This window comes from Schistocerca americana, chromosome 7 (assembly GCF_021461395.2).
Source record: "Schistocerca americana isolate TAMUIC-IGC-003095 chromosome 7, iqSchAmer2.1, whole genome shotgun sequence".
In the NCBI taxonomy this organism is placed as follows: domain Eukaryota; kingdom Metazoa; phylum Arthropoda; class Insecta; order Orthoptera; family Acrididae; genus Schistocerca; species Schistocerca americana.
This window is the reverse complement of record NC_060125.1, coordinates 53,076,131-53,095,508: the sequence shown is the minus strand read 5'-3', so window position 1 is coordinate 53,095,508 and position 19,378 is coordinate 53,076,131. Positions and strand designations below refer to the sequence as shown.

At 40.2% G+C, this 19,378-nt stretch overlaps 1 protein-coding gene across 1 annotated transcript in view; it reads left to right on the top strand.

Moving 5' to 3' along the window:
* LOC124622693 (gonadotropin-releasing hormone receptor-like) overlaps nucleotides 1-19,378 on the top strand; it is a 625,533-nt gene that overhangs the window by 373,780 nt on the left and 232,375 nt on the right. The window lies entirely within an intron of this gene.

Sequence of the window (19,378 nt, the reverse complement as noted above, 5' to 3'; positions counted from 1 at the left end):
GATGAATACAGCAAGTAGGTTGTGAAAGGCGTAGGCCTAGATTGCAGTAGTTATTCGGAAATGAAGAGGCTTGCACAAGATGGAGTAGCATGAAGAGTTGCATCAAACCTGTCTTCAAACTGAAGACCACAACAGCAACATCCATATGTGTTACAGATGTCGAACTGCACACGTCTATCACCATACAGTTTATTTCAATAGTACCAATAAGTGAGCAACGTGTATTTTAATAAGTAAAACAGTCAATTTTGATGAGGAAGTGTTTCATTTGAAGAACTTTGGTCGCCAACAAGAGCTGCTCAGCGTATTTGTTTTTATCAATAGTGCCAAAATGCAATCGATGTGCATTTTTTAATCGTGTAGAACAATTAAGTTACGCTAGTAAGAGCAAGAGTGCTTTGTGCTTGAAATCTTCCATATATTGTGAATAATACTATTTTTTTTAGGTGCAATGTTTGAATTTTCGTTTTCGATCAGAGATTTGTAATTATACTTGCGTATTATAATAAGCAACCAGTGTATGTGGTGTGGTGGTGGTGGTGGTGGTGGTGGTGTGTGTGTGTGTGTGTGTGTGTGTGTGTGTGTGTGTGTGTGTGTATGTTTGTGTATGTGAGTCTGTAAAATCAAAACCATTACTTATGTCTGACTGATTTGTGTGTTTCTGTGACGGGTGCGGGCGCTTGTGTATGTGTGAGTGCATGCGTGTAAAATAATATTATGACATTTGACATGAACAATGTTCTCGTATTTCTGCATACAGTTAGGACACTAAGATTCTGACCCTCGACTATCGTCACAGAACAATTCGGATGTGGAGGACACTTTGTGCCTTACAGCATGTGTGGTACAAAGATCGAACTTCCCTTATTAAATAGTGCTGCTTAGCTTTTAACTTCAAGGCATAAAAATTATTTGTGTCTGTGCGTGTGTGTGTTCTGCTGTCATATTTCATATGTAAGAGCGTTGCAAGCAAGCTACACCATTTACGTTATTTTTTGGATGAATAATTTCAAACATGGTGGAAAAAATTCAGACCGTTCATATTCTTTTCAGCACAGTCGAAGTGGCTGCACTGCAATTGTATTGTGACTGGCTGTATCATTTTAATGGGTACTAAAGTACTACGCAATGAATGACTGTTTGGTTTTAATGGTATATGCGGCTATTGGCTGGAGAGAAGAGGGGAGGCGAGGGCGTGGTTTTCACGTGATGATGATGACGTCATTTCAAGGGCCATGACGTTGTTCATAAGTGTGATGATGTTACAAATACGGAGGGTGGGACTTTTGATGCCTTGGGTGGGGGGTGGGGGCACATGAAGGTTACGCGTATATTATTCATGACTTTTAACAGACAGATGAAGGTCCCATAAATATGCGACTGCCAATGGATCATTTTACGTAATGATCTTCTTCGCTCCAAGAGCTCCCATTTCTTTAAGACTCTCGCAGTGATCGAATAGACCTAATGTAGTTTTCACACACTCGAGCTCTATTCACGAATGGGTCGTACAAGCCTTCTGAATGCCGTCTGCTTTGCCGATGAACTGCACGTTCCCAGAATTCTACGAATAAAAAGTAATTGGGTTCGCCGTATGTCCAGGTTTCATTCACTATCGTTCCACGGCGTTACTACTAGTTATGTAATCGACGTGACTGGATCACGTATAACACAAGCTTGCCATCGTATCAACTGTAATATCCTTCGGAATCACACTGACGAATGGTTAGTTTCTAGTGTATGGATAACGCGTGGGCGGTCGGAATGGACATGGCAACAACTTGGGTAGCCTGCAGGTTGTTCAGAGCGATAATACCTTAAATTGTGCTTAATATGGATTTAGTCTCACGTAGGGAGTAGATGTCAGATGCCTGAATGCAATGTACCGTATACCGCCAAGGCTTCCTTCGGAAAGCACTATTTTGTGTTCCATTAATACCGTATCCGAACATCCATTCGCATTAATGTACATTTATCAACATTTTGAGAAGGCACCCATTCATCACACGAGACCGAGCGAGGTGGCGCAGTGGCTAGCACACTGGACTCGCATTCGGGAGGACGACGGGTTCAATCCCGCGTCCGGCCATCCTGATTTAGGTTTTCCGTGATTTCCATAAATCGCTCCAGGCGAATGCCGGGATGGTTTCTTTGAGAGGGCACGGCCGGCTTCCTTCCCCGTCCTTCATTAATCCGATGAGACCGATGACCTCGCTGTCTGGTCTCCTCACCCAACCAATCCAATCCATCGCACGAGATATAATTTCTTCCTCTGTCATTCTGAATCTGCCTATAGTCACTCAACGGCATCACTTGCCTCTTACACAACAGATGTATCAACAAAATGTTTCACATTGCTGCTCAGAGTATCCGGCAACTCGATATACACTCATGCTCATAAATTAAGGATAATGATGATACATGGTGAAACAACGCCCTGGAGGGCGGTTTGCGGGTTTAAATCACCTCGGGGTATGACCAGGCGAAGCATCTGACCTCGGTCGTCGCACGATGGCGCTGGCAGCAGTTCACATACGCAGAGGTGTGTTGCTGCAAGTCAGAGTACGGTGCAGCGAGTAATTGTGCAGACGTTTTGAGAGGTGTGTGTTCAAAATGGCTCAAAGAAGACATTTTGATGACGTTGTGAGGGGTAGAATACTAGGGCGACTGGAGGCTGGTCAAACACAGTAGGTTGTAGCACGGGCCCTCCGTGTGCCAAAAAGTGTAATATCAAAATTATGGCAATGATTCCAGCAGAAAGGAAAGTGTCCAGGCGCTACAGTACGGGACGTCCACAGTGAACAACACCACAAGAAGACCCATATCTCACCATCAATGCCTGCAGACGGCCACGGAGTACTGCAGGTAGCCTTGCTCGGGTCCATACTACAGCCACTGGAACAGTTGTCTCCAGACACACAGCCTACAGACGACTGAACGGATATGGTATATTCGCCCGGAGACCTGCAAGGTGCATTCCACCGGCACCTGGTGACAGGAGAGCCCGTAAAGCGTGGTGTCAAGAACACAGTACATAGTCATTGGAACGGTGGTGCTAGGTTATGTTCACGGACGAGTCCAGGTATAGCGTGAACAGTGATTCTCGCCGGGATTTCATCTGGCGTGAACCAGGAACCAGATACCAACCCTTAATGTCCTTGAAAGGGACGTGTATGGAGGTCGTGGTTTGATGGTGTGGGGTGGGATTATGACTGGTGCACGTAAACCCCTGCATGTCTTTGACGGAGGAACTGTAACAGGTCAGGTGTATCGGGACATCATTTTGCACCAGTATGTCCGTCTTTTCAGGGGTGCAGTGGGTCCCACCTTCCTCCTGATGGATGATAACGCACGGCCCCACCGAGCTGCCATCGTGGAGGAGTACCTTGAAACAGAAGATATCAGGCGAATGGAGTGGTCTGCCTGTTCTCCAGACCTAAACATCATCGAATACGTCTGGGATGCTTCTCGGTCGACGTATCGCTGTACGTCTTCAAACCCCTAGGACATTTCAGTAGCTCCGACAGGCACTGGTGCAAGAGTGGGAGGCTATACCCCAGCAACTGCTCGACCATCTGATCCAGAGTATGTCAACCCGATGTGCAGCCTTTGTACATGACCACGGTGATCATATTCGATATTGATGTCGGGGTACACGCGCAGGAAACAGTGGCGTTTTGTAGCACATGTGCTTCCGGACTGTTTTCTCAACTTATCACTAATACCGTGGACTTACGGATCTATGTCGTGTGTGTTCCCTATGTGCCTATGCTGTTAGCGCCAGTTTTGTGCAGTGCCACGTTGTGTGGCACCACATTCTGCAATTATCCTTAATTTATGAACATGAGCGTATATCTCTTTTGTGGGTCGCATTTTATCTGCTGTTTCAGCAGACACTTGCAGTTTCGTTTCTGCAACGCGCAGCTGGTGTCATCCCAAACAAATTCTGCACATGGTGTCTTTCATACCATGTCCAGGGTCGACGAACGCGTCGATTTGTTTCCGTTTTGAAGTGAAATGGTTCTGAAATGGGAATTTTCAGTGCCCATTCGATAGAGCGCGACCAGTTTAGTCTAGTGTGATATTCTGTTTACCGACTGTGAAACACGAAGAATGGTCATTACTCCAGCAGCGACCGAGCAGCGCGCTTGTCCGTGGTGGTAGCAGTCAGAGCGGGCCAGGGCGGAGCTGTCGCTGGCAGACTACTCGTCGTCCTTCGTGTTTTGCTGTCCCTGTTAATACATTTCGGTAAACGAGTGTCGCACTGGACTAATCTGTGATCGCTCTGTCGAATGGGCACGTAAAATTCCACTTTAAAAATCGTTTTGTTCGTAACAGGAGGCAAACCTACGCTGTCCATCGTGATCGTCGCGTGAAGGCCGTGATAAGCAGTATTTCTTTGGCTGACTTCAGCTACACTTTGCAAGAATAGAATTGCAGATATCTGCCAAAACAGCAGAGAAAATGCACGTGACGTCTCTTAGGAGAGACACCCAGTGTATGTAGAACTGTTCTACTATAATCCGTTCATCACAAGAATAAACCTGATGTAAACAGACGCAAACGCAACCATTGGCCACAAGCCGTAGCACACGTACACTGGTGTTGTTACGCTCTTGGAAGTAGATCCTACCTATGTATTAGATGCGTTATTACTAAGTTACGTTAAATTAAACTTTAAGATATTCAAATGTATTAACAGCCATCAACGTTTTACTTAATCACGCTTTAGCTACGTAGTTTTTATTTCAAAAATCGTGTACAGTCACAGCTTCTGCAGCATTGTGCTCTGACTGTCGCGCTTTTAATGCGCAGTATGAAATGGCTCAGGCTACTTTCTGTTACGTAGTGAAACACGCACGAGGAACACGGTTAAAAAGTGACGAAAAATAGGCTGTTCTTGATGATTTTCATAAATTTACAGAGATAATCGGCTTTGAACGTTTCCCAGCGTTGTATATAGTGCTTGTATGTTTGCTATTCAACCTTGCATTAAACATGCATCGTAGTTAGTAGCGTAATGGAGTTATTCGCGCGTACGTTCGAATCTCCTCAGTATCATTTTTTTTATCGTTCAGTCTGAAATACCTACATCTCGTTATTACAAAACTCATCATCATTTTTTATGACTAATGCAGGTCTTCTTGTTTCTAATCACATACTGGACACAAAATTCCTGTTTCCATTCCACATATAAATTCTTCATTATAGATGTTTTATGAAAGACTGTTGATAAAAGTTGTTTAAATTATGACAAAGTAACAATTTAATATTTTTAAAGCAAAACTGAAAAACCAAATCCTCTTTATTTCGACTATTGTCCATCATTTTGTACCACAGAGTGTAGATAAGTATCGTAGAAACATGAAAAGCAATCATTTTCACAGCACTGAGCACATCATACAAATGGTGCATTTTTATATTTGCTACTGTATTATTACAATATGAACCCAACAGAAATGATCTGGAGCCATGCTGTGTGATTTGGCCCGAGAAGTAAAAAGACTGTTAAGGTGCCAGACGTAAAATGCTGCGCTTGGTTGGCTTCGTGGATTCTGTTGTTGATAGGCCCGTCATCAACATAGTAGGCTACCCTTCCAGAACTGAAATGTATTTCTCGAATTCGGATAAGGAAGAAGCTGAGACATTACCAGACGACTGACTGTAAGTAATACCTTCAGTGGCTTCAGTATTTAACTATACTCTGTCTGTCAGACACAGCAAAGGAGTTGGAAGAGCAGTTGAACGGAACGGACAGTGTCTTGAAAGAAGGATATAAGATGAACATCAACAAAAGCAAAACGAGGATAATGGAATGTAGTTGAATTAAATCGGGTGATGCTGAGGGAATTAGATTAGGAAATGATACACTTATTGTAAAGGAGTGTTGCTATTTGGGGAGCAAAATAACTGATGATGGTCGAAGTAGAGAGGATATAAAATGTAGACTGGCAATGGCAAGGAAAGCGTTTCTGAAGAAGAGGAATTTGTTAATATCGAGTATAGATGTAAGTGTCAGGAAGTCGTTTCTGAAAGTATTTGTATGGAGTGTAGCCATGTATGGAAGTGAAACATGGACGATAAATAGTTTGGACAAGAAGAGAATAGAAGCTTTCGAAATGTGGTGCTACAGAAGAATGCTGAAGATTAGATGGGTAGATCACGTAACTAATGAGGAGGTACTGAATAGGATTGGGGAGAAGAAGAGTTTGTGGCACAACCTGAGTAGAAGAAGGGATCGGTTGGTAGGACATGTTCTGAGGCATCAAGGGATCGCCAGTTTAGTACTGGAGGGCAGCGTGGAGGGTGAAAATCGTAGAGGGAGACCAAGAGATGAATACACTAAGCAGATTCAGAAGGATGTAGGTTGCAGTAGGTACTGGGAGATGAAGAAGCTTGCACAGGATAGAGTAGCATGGAGAGCTGCATCAAACCAGTCTCGGGACTGAAGACCAGAACAACAACAGCAACAACTGTGAAATCCTTCAGTACCCTCTTACGTTACACACAGCTTATGAAGAAATATTATCCTGTGGTTAAGTCAGGAATTTTATCGTTCTTGTTTCTAATTACAGTAGTACCTTAGCTAAAACGGATAACGTGTTGCGGTTTTCGTCTAGTCGTCTAAGGAGCGTATTGTGGAAGATTTGCAGTGTATTATTTCATTCTGCTTAAAAATAAAATGACATTCGAAGCTGTATTGCACCTCTACTCGTCTCTTTTCACGTGTGAACTGCAGCTGGTCCCGTCACTGTAGGCTAGCTGTACCAGCTGACCTGCCATTAATGTCCAAGTTACAAGCGCCCGGTAAAGTTGTTGTCCCGTATAAACGCTAAGTCGATGTGCGAGTAACGCACAGCACAAAACGTACCCTCATTATCGTACTTGACAGTACTGGAGACAGCTTGGCTGCAGTCCCATGTGAAACGGAAATCCAATGAGGTTCCAGCAGACGCGGAAGAATACATAATGCAATGATCAGATTTATTCTTATGATGAAAGTGTTATACGTCTTCCTGAGGCGCTCCTGGTGCTACTCTTGTCTCTAGTGAACATAAGCAGACCGGGACATCGCACTGGCCTCTGTTACTAAAAAGACAATCGAGGCAATCGCGCATTTGATAACATATTTCTAATGTTCGGACGTATGCGAGTTTACCGTTTAGTACCCTGTTGGACAGTTTCCGGGAATCTAAACGTTCGGAATCTGTCTGTTGGTCTGCATGCATGACTCGCAGAATATAATGATGTTGCAGGGCAATCTATGTTTCGCAAGAGGACTGCTTTCTAAATGTATCCTGATTTATGCACAGAAGAATTCCCTTCTTTAGAAAACACGTTATATTCGAGCTGGGAGTATGTTCAAGTGTTCTATAGCAGATCAACGCCAACGGTATTGGTCTGTTATTCCGAGCATCTGTTTTTTCCTGATTTTGCTTCTGAGTAGCCCGCTATTTCCATCCAGTTGCTTGGCTTTGTTTACTGTTCGAGGTGTTTACAACATAATATGTGAGCGTATGTCGCTACACAACCCTTTAGATGTTTGGCGCTTTGTATGGAAGTCATCAATGATTAAAAATTACCATGTTCAGACGTTATTCAGAGGTGTGTCCCCTTCCTTTGAGCTATGCAGGTAGCATACTTCCACCCGGTATCTAACCATACTCTATACTGTAGTTATTTAACAATCGCCTAACTGCTTCCAGTGAAAAAACGCCTACCAGGCGCACGTGTCAAAATGGCGTAAGAGGCGTGACAACATGTAACAATGAAGAGAGCTGATGAAGGCGTAAATGCTGTAAACCGCGTCTCTGAATGTTCGAAAACAACACTTAGAATCAGGTAGAATAATGTCTTTAGAAGCCTTCTCTACTCTTAACGCCATTATTTTTAATTTTACCCGAAGTTAATTTGATTTTTCTAAATCCTGATCAGTCGTGCCGACGTATGGTTGTATACATTTTCTGTACCTCCAGTTCTCATCAGTTCTTTTGCACCTCCCAATAATTTGATTCCTAATTGACTTACGCTGCTATATTCCTTTCTTTTTCTGAACATTTTTTGTATTTCTTGTGTTATCTGTGGTTTCTTCGCAGCTAAATTCCTTGTACTTACGTTCGTCAGTCCTACTTCAGTGCCTACCCATTTCAAACATTCCCATTCCCCTCGTTCTAATCATCCTACAGTGGTAGTCATCATTTCAGTATCTACTGCTTTAGAGAAGTTCAGACGCAAATCATCATTCTCAATATTTTAACATCGACCTCCTTTCTGATGACTGTGATAAATTACTGCCTACAGTTCATCTCTACTAAATTGTGGTTGTGAGTGAATATCTGCTTCTGGGAACGCTTTACAGTTTAGTATCTGACTTGGAAACCTGTGTCTCATCACGGCGTAACCCAGCAGATACTTCCAGTGTCACCAGGCTTTTATCAGGTGTACTTCCTCCTCTTATGACCCTTTCACAGAGTATTTGCTATTACTAGCTGAAATTTATTGATGAACTCGGGGAGTCTTTCTCCTCTTTCATTTCTAACACCGAGCACATATTATCCCGTAACTCTGTCTCCTATTCCTTTCACTAATCACACTGATAATTATACCTTACATACAGAGTTACCCCTTCAATGCCTTCATTCACTCTGTTTTTTGATCTTATATTTGCAACTTTGTCTTACATACCTGAAAAGTTGTTGGCGTTGACTTTGATGTGAATAATGTTATTGCTGAACTGTCCAGAGTGACTCACTCTTTGTTCCACCTTCCTATTCATTACGAATCCTATTCTCTCTATGAAATTTTCTCTTGCTGATCATATATCTTTTATTCGGCAAGAATCAGTGCCAATTCTTCGACTTGTGTATTTTTCTGTCATCGAATTAAATTGGACTTGCGTTAAACGTGGTGTTTAACCAGTTAAAGATACATAACGTTACTGAATACACTGGTCGTAATATACACGTTTTGTATGATTACTCTATTTCAGTTATTTTATTTATGATGTGGTTCCTATATGTTCCATTTCTTTTTAGAATTGCCAAATGCGATTAATAAATTACTGTCAAGATCCTTCGTAAACAGCAATAAGATGCGTACTAGAGTAGATATTAAGAAAGGCGCTATATAACTTTTATGCATTGCTGTGTGTCGATAACTACATGCCTGTAGAAAGTAATCTTAGCAAACTTCTCGAATTTTGCCCTCAAATCAACTGCAGCAACAAGGACAGCACTGTTACATCCAAACTACCCTCACTCCCTTCTGTGTCCACTGCCGGTAATTGTGTTAGTACAAGAATTACAAGAAAGAAATGAGATGTCTAGAGCGACTGTTACGTTTTTGTATGGAAAGCACATCCATCACAGGATGAGCAGCAGTATCTTATTGCCTCAGTTATCCCAATTCAGTGTACGAAGATCACTGTTTAATACAAGGCTCGCTTCATATTTCTTTCGACACCCAGTTTCCTTGTGACCATCTAACTGCATGCACTCGACCGAGTTAAGTCCCACTACAGATTCAAAACGTAGAGTGAAGGTTTTTCTCCTCTGACTGCTGTTAACGATACACGTTATCTAACACGGAGATTCAGCCACACGATTTACGGCGTCTGGTTTCGTTCCCACTAAATTCGTCGTCACTGTCTCGACGATGAATATTCACGACGCCCATTCGTTGTAGTAGTGTCTCCTTGGTAAGCGACCAATTTGCATGTTAACACCGTCTCGGTAACCCTGCTCTCACAGCAGATCTGCGATCTAGTATTCACAATTGTAGTAACTATAGTTCAATTCTTTTATCTTGGCGGCTCGCGCATGCCCGCCCAGACGCGGGAGATTCCTGCGTTGGCAGTTGTACGCGCCAAGAGAAGCAGTGCCATAGTATAGTATAGTTCGAAAACTTACGTTTAGGGAGGAGCGCGCAGTTTATGAAGTGAAGCCACCACGGCCGCATTAACCCTTTTGCTGCTACAGAGACGTGCTCCCCGCATTCCGCCCTGTGCACGATTTTGTCACTGCACTGCTCGCCTGTGCAGACACATGGTGTTTCGACTGCTTTGACACACTTTATCATTCGATTTCACAAAAACTATTTCCCCCCCCCCCCCTCCCCAAATGACTTAATTTTGTTTCGATGTTCAACGCAGCTATTATGCAGCATTAAATATAGTAAACCATTGTACGAAATTTTGAAGAGTTTGCAGAGGTAAAAGTCCATAGAGTATACTTTCCGTATGGTCGATTTTAGTTGCCACAATGTTGAGAATGAAATGTGGACAAGATACCTAAATTTCATATAAAATTTACTGTATAACAATATCTTATTTCATTTAAGTACCACATAGGTATCGTATGTAATATTGAGAAATATTCCGTCTTTCGCGACTGTAACAAAAGTTTTATTTACACCGGCACGTTTGGCTTTATTTTAAAGCACTTCAATCAATCAAAAGGAAGTAGACAAAACACATTAAACAAAACTGTGGACTTGCAAAAACATTAGGACTTGAATATACCGTCTATCAGTGAAGTGCTCTGATCTACGTCAAATATAATTTTTGTGTGTGGCACACACAAACAGCATTTGTTTGCTAAAACACTGATCAGCCGCCACAAACGTTGAATATTGTGTTACCGCAGCACAAAACTACGAAAGGTGACTTGGCAATGGAGGAGACAAAATACTGTCCACTGAAGAATCTTCAAAAGAGAGAAACGCGTCTGGTCTAAATAAGTCGCTTATTACAGTTGCAGAAGAGGAATATATTTCAATACTATTGGTAAAACTGCAAATGTCGAACAAAAACAAGAAAGAGAACGTGAGTACCATTATGTATGTGCCATACCTTTCATTGATTGAAGTGCTTTAAAATAAAGGCAAAGGCGCCCGGTGCAAATAAAACTTTTATTATAGTCGCGAAAGACGGAATATTTCTCAATATTACATATGACACCTATGTGGTACAATGAAATAAGATATTGTTATACAGTAAATTTTATATGAAATTTAGGTATCTTGTCCACATTTCATTCTCAACATTGTGGCAACTAAAATCGACCATACGGAAAGTTTACGCTATGGACTTTTACCTCTGCAAACTGTTCAAAATTTCGAGCAGTGGTTTACTACATTTAATGCTGCACAATAACTGCGTTGAACATCGAAACAAAATTAAGTCATTTATGGGGGGAAGGTATCAGTCAAGAAGACGTGTAAAAATCAAATTTTATGGCCAAATAGTTTTTGTGAAATCGAATGATAAGAGTGTCAAAGCAGTGGGAACACCATGCGTCTGCACAGGCGAGCAGTGCAGTGATGACAAAATCGCGCTGTGCGGGGAGCACGTGTCTGCAGCAGCGAAAGGGTTAATGAAGAGACAAAGCACTAGAAATTTCAAAAAATTGCATTCAAACGAATAAAATTCGTTAAGTAAGACACTGCGATATTGTTTTTAAATAAAGATAATATGAAGCACTGCACAAGGTTTGAACTCTTCACCTTTCGATTACTATCCCAACGCCTTAACCGTTACGCTAACACAGTTCGTCATGCAATGTATCTCCATGAGGAGTCTAACAGGTCACGCAAAATACTGACAAACACTGTTGGTATGACTATGAATTACTCACACTTCGTCGAAGTACAGTAGGAAATAAACAATTACCGCTGTTCTTTATTGCGAAAACGCGGTTCGTGAGATTGATACAACCACCTTTCCTTGCTATCGCCTGAATTAGGAGTCTTATTGCTTGTTTGGTTTAATTAATTAATGGAATATGAAGCAATTTGTATAAAGAATGCTTTTTCCAATCTTTCTATAAAAGAAAGTCTGCTATCAAGACATTGCTTTTGTTCTATTACTTTATTTATGACTGAACGTTTCTAAAACTGAAGACACTCGTCCGGTCTCTGCACTGCAGTCGAGCTCTGGCAACGTCGTTCTCTGTGCATTGGCTGACTGTGTTTTGTGACGTCAGATGCACAGAACGAACCTAAACTCGGCCGCCAACATAAATGACGCGCACTTTAGTTGTTTTCAATGTTCATAATCTTGCAGAATGCACCATCTTTGCGACAAATAAGAGGGAACCAAAGAGTCTGACAACTAAAGAAAAAAGATCCTGTAGTTTCCTTATTTTGAGAATAGATTAAGATGGATAAAATCTTCCAGGTATGGTTTGAGATCATAAAATTGTTTCTGAACATCTTAACAATACTGTAATATATGTAGATATATTTCTTCACAGAGTGCATGCGTGGGAGACGCTTTCCTACTCATTCCGAATATCATACAATTAGCATATAATTTTGATAACAATCAAGTCATAAGAACAAAAGTGGGGAAACAGGAAAGGTACTAGAGCAGCAAAATATAAGGACCAGGACTTTGAGGACAGATGGTAACAATATGGAGACTCACATTCGAGAATATCAGACTGCATGAAAATAAGAAATCTTTAGAGAAACATTTCAATAAACTGGGGACTATGCTTAACATTTAATACTTTATTGAATTCTGGAAATAAATGGAGAAGAATGAAAACTTGAATCTGATCTGTTTAAAGCCAGTAATAATAGTAATAATAATAATAATAACCCCTGTGGAGGCCCAGGAAAAGAATAGTCCTCCGGTATGTCCTGCCAGTCGTAAAAGGCGACGAAAAGAACAAACCACTAATAGGGCTAACCCCCATTTTAGTGTGGTTAGTTGGTTCAGGGCAGAACTAATGAATCCTCGGACAAGTGCTGTCATGATTGGGGACGATGCTTGAACTTTATGCCCGTCCACAGTGGTAACGACACTGCTAGCCACACGGAAACTGATTTAAATCCAAATAGAGGTGTTTTGCAGGATATGCTTCCTGCAACCACTCTAGAAGGAAAACAGAGGATGAGATGGTCAGCAACAAACTTAGGAACCAACACAACTGGATACAGATCACAAGTATACACAACATTTATTACCAGATACCCAGAACTAAAATTTTTAACAGACTAGCTGATCAGATCCTTGTAATAATCAAAAATAACAGGATACCCCAGTCAGAATTAGAAAACATCAAACAACAAGTACAACAAATACTGGAACAAAATAATGTGCAATCAGAAGAAGAAGAAAATGCAGTAATGGACTCAAACATCCCAGAGTAAACAAACAAAGAACAAATCCATCAATTAAACAATCAGAGGAAAACGAAATCTTAAGACAGCCATGAGAACAAGCACAAATAGAAAATGAAGTGACACACGTTAGATATAGAAGAAAAATTTCAGTTGACATATATAGAATACAAAGACACAAATACAGACATTAAACCATTCTTGCATAGACCACCAAATAACCCACAAGTCTAAACAACAATAACAACTATCAACACAATCATACACGACAAAATAAATGAAAATACAACTATGGAAGAGTTACAACTAGTGGTTTATGTAGAAGCACTCACTACACTAAATATACACACTACGCAGAGAACAGAACCAACCAACACACAGAAGAAACCCACAAAACTAGCATAGCAACACAGGCTACAGATCAGCATAGAAAAACTGAGAAAAGACATCGAACAGCTAACACAATTTATAAGAAATGAAATATTAGATAAAAAACGAAAAACGTTTGGTAAAATCTCACAACAAGAAGCGATAGAGCAATTAGATGGAAAGAAGCAGAAATTTCAAGCATTGGCCAAACGACTTAGAAGATACGAAAAAAGTGAAAATAGAAGGAAACAAAACCAAACATTCAACACAAACCAAAATAAATTTTAGCAGACAATAGATAACACACACATTAAAATAGACAATCCACCAAACATAACAGACATGGAACACTTCTGGAGCAACATATGGTCAAACCCGGTACAACATAACAGACATGCACGGTGGATACAGGCAGAAACAGACTTATAAAAGATGATAGCACAAATGCCTGAAGTGATAATATTGCAACATGAAGTCACCTGAGCAATTAATTCTACTCACAATTGGAATGCCCCTGGAAATGCTAAAATATCAAATTTCTGGCTACAGATGTTCACCTCAACACATTCACATCTAACTAAATTATTTAACAATTACATTGCAGACCCATACACAGTCCCTGATACACTTGCACAAGGAATAACTTATTTGAAACCTAAAGATCAAGCAGACACAGGAAACCCAGCAAAATATCGCCCCATAACATGCCTACCAACAATATACAAAATATTAACTTCAGTCATTACACAGAAATTAATGACACATACAACACAGAACAAAATTATAAATGGAGAACAGAAAGGCTGCTGCAAAGGATCATGAGGATGTAAAGAGCAACTGATAATAGATACAGAGGTGACATATCAAGCTAAAACTAAACAAAGGTCGCTACGCTACACATACATTGATTACCAAAAAGCTTTTGATAGTGTACTCCACTCACGGTTACTACAGATATTGAAATATACAAAGTAGATCCTAAATTAATACAGTTCCTAAACACAGTAATGAAAAACTGGAAAACCACACTTAATATCGAAACAAATTCAAATAATATCACATCACAGCCAACACAGATTAAGCATGGAATATACCAAGGAGACTCATTAAGTCCTTTCTGGTTCTGCCATGCTCTGAACCCACTATCCAATGTGCTAAATAATACAAATTATGGGTATAATATGACTGGAACATACCCACACAAAATCACACATTTGCTATACATGGATGATCTAAAACTACTGGCAGCAACAAATCAACAACTCAACCAATTACTAAAGGTAACAGAAGTATGCAGCAATGATATAAATATGGCTTTTGGAACAGACAAATATAAGAAAAATTTCATAGCCAATGGAAAACACACTAAACAAGATGATTACATATTTGATAACCACAGCGACTGCATAGAAGCGATGGAAAAAACAGATGCCTATAAATATCCTGGATACAGACAAAAATGGGAATAGATAATACAAATATTAAAGGAGAAGAAAAGTATAGGCAAAGACTAACAAAAATACTGAAAACAGAATTGACAGCAAGAAACAAGACAAAAGCTATAAATACTTATGCTATACCAATATTGACCTACTCATTTGGAGTTGTGAAATGGAGTAACACAGACCTAGAAGCACTCAATACACTTACACGATCACAATGCCATAAATATAGAATACATCACATACATTCATCAACAGAAAGATTCACATTAACCAGAAAGGAAGGAGAAAGGGGATTTATCGACATAAAAAACCTACATTATGGACAGATAGACAATTTAAGAAAATTCTTTATAGAACAAGCAGAAACTAGCAAAATACACAAATCAATCACTCATATAAATACATCGGCTACACCATTGCAATTTCATAACCACTTCTACAACCCTTTAGATCACATAACATGAACAGATACAAAGAAAGTAAACTGGAAAAAGAAAACATTACAAGGCAATCACCCGTATCATCTAACACAACCACACATCGATCAAGAGTCATCCAACACATGGCTAAGAAAAGGCAATATATACAGTGAGACAGAAGGATTCGTGATTGCAATACAGGATCAAACAATAAACACCAGATATTACAGCAAGCATATTATTAAAGATCCCAATACCACAACAGATAAATTCAGACTTTGCAAACAACAAATGGAAACAGTAGACCACATCACAAGCGGATGTACAATACCTTCAAATACAGAATAGCCCAGAAGACATGACAATGTGGCAAAAATAATACATCAACATCTTGCCATACAACATAAACTAATAAAACAACACGTTCCCACATACAATTATGCACCACAAAATGTACTGGAGAATGATGAATACAAACTATGCTGGAACAGAGCCATTATAACAGATAAAACAACACCACATAACAAACCTGACGTCATACTCACCAATAAAACGAAGAAATTAACACAACTAATCGAAATATCCATACCCAATACAACAAATATACAGAAGAAAACAGGAGAAAAAATTGAAAAATACATCCAACTGGCTGAGGAAGTCAAGGACATGTGGCATCAGGATAAAGTTGACATTATACCAATTATACTAACAACTACAGCATCCACCACTACATCAACGCAATACAGCTACATCCAAACGTATATATACAGCTACAGAAATCTGTAATTATTGATACATGTTCAATTACCCGAAAGTTCCTAAATGCAATGTAACACAAACCGTACAGTTAAAAGGAAGTCACGCTTGATCAAGGTCCGCGTCACTTTCCATTTTTAACCAGACATAACGTCTGAGAAATGAAAGAAATAATAATAATAATAACACTTACTCTTCCCTTGGCCACACCATTTTTTAAATGTAACTATGTTCAATAAAAATCTTACGTTCTAATGCTTGCACTTACCTCATCGGTTGGATAGTTTCATATGCGTGTCACACAGCGACACCATCCTACTCTCCCGACATGACGCACACTTCTTTATACACACAATCATTATTTTCCTTTACCGAACTTCCTTTGACGGATTACCGAGTAGCTAAGTGCACCGAAACAAAGAAAAGTCGCAATATATTTGTATTCCCCTTGTTGCAAAGACACGGTATTCACAGCAATCATATTATTTTCCGAAGTGACAGACTTGTGTCAATGTGAAGTACTTATGTTTTTCTCAATTATATGGGAACTACCAGAGATGAGTATATTTCTCAAGTCCTGAAATAAACCTTACGTCTCTCTGTTTTTATTTCTGCACGAAATGTATTAAGGATTATTCCAGGTTCGTTTTGTACATGAATACTCCGCAAATCACACTTAAGTTCTTGACAAAGGGTGCATCGAACCACCTTCGCAATAATTCCCTATTATTTCAATCTCCAGCAGCGCACGGAACAAACGAACACCTACGTCTTTCCGTGCTGCCTCTGATTTCCCTTATTTTATTGTGATGATCGTTTCTCCCTATGTAGGTCGGCGTCAACAAAATATTTTCGCATTCGGAGGAGAAAGTTGGTGACTGGAATTTCGTGAGAAGACCCCGTCGTAACGAAAAATGTCTTTGTTTTAATGATGTCCACCCCAGATCCTGTATCATACCCGTGACGGTCTCTCCTGCTTCGGGATGATACAAAACGTGCTGCTCTTCTTTAATCTTTCTCGACGTACGGTACTCCGTTAATTCTATCTGGTAAGGATCGCAGACTGCACAGCAGTACTCCAAAAGAGGACGGACAAGTGTAATGTAGGCAGTCCCTTTAGTAGGTCTGCTACATTTTCTAAGTGTTCTGCCAATAAAACGCAGTCTTTGGTTAGCCTTCCCCACAACATGTTCTATGTGTTCTTACCAATTAAAGTTGTTCGCAATTGTACCTCCTACGTATTTAATTAAATTTACGGCCTTTAGATTTGACTGTTTTTCGTGTAATCGAAGATTAACAGATTCAACTAACACATGTGGTTGACCTCACGCTTTTCATTATTTAGGGTCAACTGCCAATTTTCAAACCATTCAGATATCTTTGCTACATCGTTTTACAATTTGTTTTGAGCTTCTGACGACTTTACTAAACGATAAACTACAGCATCATCTGCAAATGACCTAAGATGGCTGCTCAGATTGTTTCCTAAATCGTTTATATAGATAAGGAACAACAGAGGACCTATAACACCACCTTGTGGAACGCCAGAAATCACTTCTCTTTTACTCGATGACCTAACGTAACTTACTACGAACTGTGACCTCTCTGACAGGGAATCAAGAATCCAGTCACATAACTGAACCGATATTCCGTAAGCACGCAATTTCACTAAAAGGCGCTTGTGAGGTACAGTATCAAAAGCCGTCTGGGAATATAGAAATACGGAATCAATTTTAATCCCTTGTCAATAGAACTCAACATTTCGTGTGAGTAAAGAGCTAGTTGTGTTTCACAAGAACGATATTTTCTAAATTCGTGTTGACTGAATGTCAATAGACCGTTCTCTTCGAGGTAATTCATAATGTTCGGACACAGTATATGTTCCAAAGTCCTGTTGCATATCGACGTTAATGATATGGGCCTGTAATTTAGTGGATTACTCCTACTACCTTTCTTGAATACTGGCGGACCTTTGCAGCTTCCCAGTCTTTCGGTAGGGATCTTTCGTCTAGAGAGCCGTTAACTATGGAGATATTGCATCAACATACTTTGAAACGAACGTAATTGGAATACAGTGGGGACCGGAAAACTTGTTTTTACTAACTTATTTAAGTTGCTTCACTACTCCGAGGATATCCATTTCTAAATTACTGATGATGGCAGCTGTTCTTGTTTCGAATTTAGGAATATTTACTTCGCCTTCTTTGGTGAAGGAATTTCGGAAGGCTGTGTTTAGTAACTCTGCTTTGGCAGCACTGTCGTCGTTAGTATTTCCTTTGCTATCGCGCAGAGAAGGCGTTGTGTCTTGCCGATAGCATGCATTACTTACGACCAGAATCTCGTTGGATTTTCTGCCAGGTTTCGGGACAACGTTTCGTTGTGGAAACTGTTATAAGCATCTCACATTGAAGTTCGAGCTAAATATCGAAATTCTGTAAAATATCAGCGGCCGTAGTGGCCGAGCGGTTCTAGACGCTACGGTCTGGAACCGCGCGACCGCTACGGTCGCAGGTTCGAATCCTGCCTCTGGCATGGATGTGTGTGATGTCCTTAGGTTAGTTAGGTTTAAGTAGTTCTAAGTTCTAGCAGACTGATGACCTCAAAAGTTAAGTCCCATAGTGCTCAGAGCCATTTTGTAAAATATCGCCAGTCTTGGAGATTTTGTATTCGTTCAAATTTGGCATGCTTTTTTCGTTGTTTTTGCAACAATATTCTGACCCGCTTTGTGTACCAAGGGGGCATCAGCTCCGTCGTTTGTTAATTTATTTGGTACAAATCTGTCAGTTGCTGTCGATACGATTTCTTTGAACTCTGGCTACATAGTTAATTTGGAAAGAGTGGAGATAGTCTGTCAGGAAGGCGTCAAGCGAATTTTAGTCTCCTTTTTTGAATATTTTGTACTTTTCTGATATAGCGCGCTCTGTACACCTGTAAGCCTATAGTAAAACCTACTTCAGTTCCCACAATTGTAATCTTGTATGTTGAACAGCTTAAATTTCCCTGCGTGATATCAGGTAACTTCCACAGTGATGTAAATACAAGGGCATGCTATAGTAAAAAGTTACGCCTCCAAATTTTTTATGTGTAAGCTCTCAAATGTTTTTAAATGAAACTAACCTATTCTATATCTTTATTCTCCGTGTCTGCATATTTGTAGCCCTCTGCCACTATAGGGCTCCTAATTATAGCGTCTAACATGGTGGTGTGTAACATAACAATGCCGGTGCGTGATAGACAGCTTGCTGCAGTCGAGTTTCGAATTCG